This window comes from Grammomys surdaster, unplaced genomic scaffold (assembly GCF_004785775.1).
Source record: "Grammomys surdaster isolate TR1022 unplaced genomic scaffold, NIH_TR_1.0 132564, whole genome shotgun sequence".
Taxonomy (NCBI): Eukaryota; Metazoa; Chordata; class Mammalia; order Rodentia; family Muridae; genus Grammomys; species Grammomys surdaster.
The window spans coordinates 1-4,403 of record NW_021622146.1 but is presented as its reverse complement, the minus strand read 5'-3'; the positions used below and the strand labels follow the sequence as shown (position 1 = coordinate 4,403).

Genomic DNA, 4,403 nt, shown 5'->3' with positions numbered 1-4,403 from the left:
CTCTCTCTCTCTCTCTCTCTCTCTCTCTCTCTCTCTCTCTCTCTCTCATCTCCTAGCTCTTCCTCTCCTTCTCCTCTTCCTCTCCTTACTCCTCCCACCTTAGCTCCTCCTATATATCACCCTTCCTGTTAAAATTAAAAGAAAACTTTTCTCTCAAAATACAATTAGAGCATAAACTATACCAATTTGTATCAGTAAGGTACAAGATAGACCTAATACCCAGTCCGTCATTTTGTTGACTAAACAGAACCTCTGTCATCTCTCCTAACTAAAAGACTTAGTTCTGAACATGGCTTTTTTCTTGGCATTAGAATGAATGCCAGCTGAAAACCATCCTCTCAAATCTTTTCTCTCAAAAATAAATACCTGGGATTGGCTATAAGACTATAAGTCCTCAACCCCATCAGAAATCCAGAATGACTGAATTAACTGAAATTATGGGAAGCACAAAACATAGCTTCTAAAACTGAGCCAATGTATAGAGACCACTGAACACCTGGACAGTCCCTATACTACAAAACGTTGGAGCATCCGATCTTCAGCCTTCTGGCCTAGGATCATCTGACAGACCGAGTGATACAGAATTATTAAGGGCTGATTACTCTGTCTTGGCAGACATAATCAGTCGACTATTCCGCAAGTGTATCCTTTTCAGGACAGTAATTTGTCTGTAGATGAAAAGAAGCAACTCTTGCCTAGTGGCTGTCTCATCACAACTGGAGTAACTCCAAAGACGCTCAATTTCTTCTTAGAATCCAAGACAGGAAGCTATCAGGAGCAGATAGGTCTCTAATCAAAATGAACATTAGTACAGAAATGTTTGTAATGTCAATTCTGTAGACTTCTGATATTTTGAAAACCAACTATCCATGTAAGGCAATCTGGACTGCTGTATGTTAACTTCTCTCAGCTATTTCTAAATAAAATATAGAAAACACCCTAAAATAAACTCAGAGCCATGAATTTGCTATAGGCCCTTAACTCACAGGCTAGCCATCTTGAATCAGTTAAAAGAGTTAAAGAAGGACTGGGTCTAAGCCTTGTATTCCTAAATGTGTTATATAGGCATAATGCCTATGAGAGTAACAATATTAATCTCACTTCTATATCAATAAGAAACTCATACCAATGAAAACCTTAAATTTGAAATCAAAGTAAATTTTGTATCATTTAAGAAATTATAACTTCAGCTTAATAACAATTATACAGATTTCTACCAATAGGTTATGGCTATGCAATAAATCCTAGCTATTCCTTCCTGTTCCAACAAAACCACTACTTTTCCCTAGAAAGACAGCCCAATATTAACCACCTCAGTCCCCAAATCCAGGGAATAGGGGCACCGACTCTTCATTAACTTCTTCAAGCTGGTTACGGGTGTTGAGATATTAGAAGAGGGGTGGGGGGAAGAGTAAATTGATAAGCCTCTGACGTCTGTGTCTTCACTGCATTCAGCTGAGATTCCAGGACATCAGAGGTTCGAGCAGGTCTGCTCAGTTTGCTTGAAGAGTAGATACACCAAGGCTGTGTATTCTGCAATATACAATTCTCAAAACAAATTTTAGTATCAAGATAATTTTTTGTTTGAATTCTGGAATCTAGTCTTCTGGTGGCCTGTCTCTATCATATCTAATCCATATAATTCTGGGAGTTTCTAGGAGGGTATGCTCCCACCATCCTCCCATTCCCACCTCCCTGCTCTCAAATTCCCCAATACTAGGGAATCCAAACTTTCAGGCACCAAGGCCCTCCACTTCCACTGATGCCTGACAAGGCCACCCTCACCTACCTATACAGACGGAGCCATGAGTCCTTCCCTTTGTGTTCTCAGGCTGGAGGTTTTAGAATGGCTACTCCAGCTTGTTTCTTAGGACCATTTGCTTGAAAAATTGTTTTCCAGCCTTTTACTCTAAGGTAGTGTCTGTCTTTGTCACTGAGGTGGGTTTCCTGTATACAGCAAAATGCTGGGTCCTGTTTATGTATCCAGTCAGTTAGCCTATGTCTTTTTATTGGGAAATTGAGTCCATTGATGTTAAGAGATATTAAGGAACAGTGATTGTTGCTTCCTGCTATTTTTGTTATTAGAGGTGGAATTATCTTTGTGTGGCTATCTTCTTTTGGATTTGTTGGAAGAGGATTACTTTCTTGCTCTTTCTAGAGTATAATTTCCCTCCTTGTATTGGAGCTTTTCTACTATTATCCTTTGTAATGCTGGGTTTGTGGAAAGATATTGTGTAAATTTGGTTTTGCCGTGAAATATCTTGGTTTCTCCATCTATGGTAGTTGAGAGTTTTGCTGGGTATATAGTAGTCTGGGCTGGCATTTGTGTTCTCTTAGGGTCTGTATGACATCTGTCCAGGATCTTCTCACTTTTATAGTATCTGGTGAAAAGTCTGGTGTAATTCTGATAGATCTGCCTTTATATGTTACTTGGCCTTTTTCCCTTACTACTTTTAATATTCTCTGTTTTGTGCATTTTTTGTTTTGATTATTATGTCACTGGAAGTATTTCTTTTCTGGTCTAGTCTATTTGGCATTCTGTCAGCTTCTTATATGTTTATGGACATCTCGGTCTTTAGGTTAGGGAAGTTTTCTCCTATAATTTTGTTGAAGATATTTATTGGCCATTTAAGTTAGGAATCTTCACTCTCATCTATACCTATTATCCTTAGGTTTGGTCTTCTAATTGTGTCCTGGATTTCCTGGATGTTTTGTGTTAAGAATTTTTTGCATTTTGTATTTTCTTTGACAGTTGTGTCAATATTTTCTATGGTATCTTCTGCACCTGAGATTCTCTCTTCTATCTCTTGTATTCTGCTGGTGATGCTTGTGTGTATGACTCCTGATTTTTTTCCCCACTCATTTACATCACTTTATTTGCAAATGCTTGTAACAGTACATTGAAACTAAATTTCAGAGACAATGGCTGTCAGTTTAGGCATCATCCGTTTATTATAAAAGGGAGGCATGGAAATTATTTACATGATGAAATAGTTCAGAACTTCAGTGGAATGGGCAGCTTCATGTGACACCATTTCAACAGTGATTTCAGTCGACATACTTTCCAAAAATGTCATCATCTCTAAATAAGAAATAATCCTTGTCGTCTAGAACTACTTTGGTGCCTCCATATTCTGGGCGAAGAACTTTATCTCCAACTTTCACACTGACAGGCTGAATCTCTCCACCCTTTCCTTTCCCGCCTGATCCCACAGCCATGACCGTTGGCCTGCAATACTTTTCCTTGAGACTTTTCTGGAAGCATAATGCCACCTTTTGTTACAGTTTCAGCGGCACTCCTTTCAACCAATACTCTGTCAAAAAGCGGAAGAAACTTCCTAAAAGCTTGTCCAGCCATGACTTGCGCCACCACAGCTCTGGACTCTGTACTCGGGCTGCTGCTGCAAGGAGGTTCCTGCGGGCCGGCTCGGGCCACCTGAAAAGGCCACGCAGTGCACAGGCGCACTCAGCCCCTGAGCGTGAGAGAGGGCGGCCACGCCAGCGCACATGCCGATTGGTGGCGTGGGCTCCGCGCAGGCTGCAGATGCGGGCAGCCGGAGGCGGAAGAAAAGGGGAGCACCCTGATTTTTTTTTCTAGGTTTTCTATCTCCAGGGTAGTCTCCCTTTGTGATTTCTTTATTGTTTCTACTTCCATTTTTATGTCCTGGATGGGTTTGTTCAATTCCTTCATCTGTTTGGTTGTGTTCTCTTGTACTTCTTTAAGGGATTTTTGTGTTTCCTCTTTAATGGCATTTACCTGTTTAACTTGTGTTCTCCTCAATTTCTTTGAGAGTGTCATTTATGTCCTTCTTAAAGTCCTCTATCATCATCATTAGAAGTGATTTTAAATCTGAATCTTGCTTTCCTGGTGATATGGGGAATTCAGGACTTTCTAGTGTGGGAGAACTAGGTTCTAATGATGCCAAGTACCCTGGGTTGCTGATGCTTATGTTCTTGTGCTTTCCTTTTGCCATCTGGATCTCCTTAGTGCTACCAGCCCTGTCTCTGACTGGAGCCTGTCTTTCCTATTATCTTGTTTGTGTCAGAACTGTGTGGGGTTGGTGTTATTACTGGGGTTAGACTGGGGCCCAAGATCTGCTCAGTCCTTGGGCACAACAGGAAGGAACCAGTACTCCGGGTGAGGAGTGAAATCCTAGATCCTAGTGGGGCCCAGTTATTCCCTGTTTGGGGTGGGTGATGCTGTCTACTTACTAGAGACGGTGCATTAATTCTGTAATTTAGGGCTACTTAACAAGACATCCCTCAAATCCAATAGTTTAATGTCACATCACTACATAGCTGATGGTTCCGAGGGTTGACTCTATGGTTCTTTTTAGGCTTCTAGTGCAGTTTTCCCTCCTTCCTTTCTTAACCAAGATGTCTCTTTAGGGTTGCTCACAGAA

General features: G+C 40.9%; 1 pseudogene; it reads right to left on the bottom strand.

Moving 5' to 3' along the window:
• Positions 1-2,927: 2,927 nt before the first annotated feature.
• LOC114615682 lies at positions 2,928-3,478 on the bottom strand (annotated as a pseudogene).
• Positions 3,479-4,403: the final 925 nt, after the last annotated feature.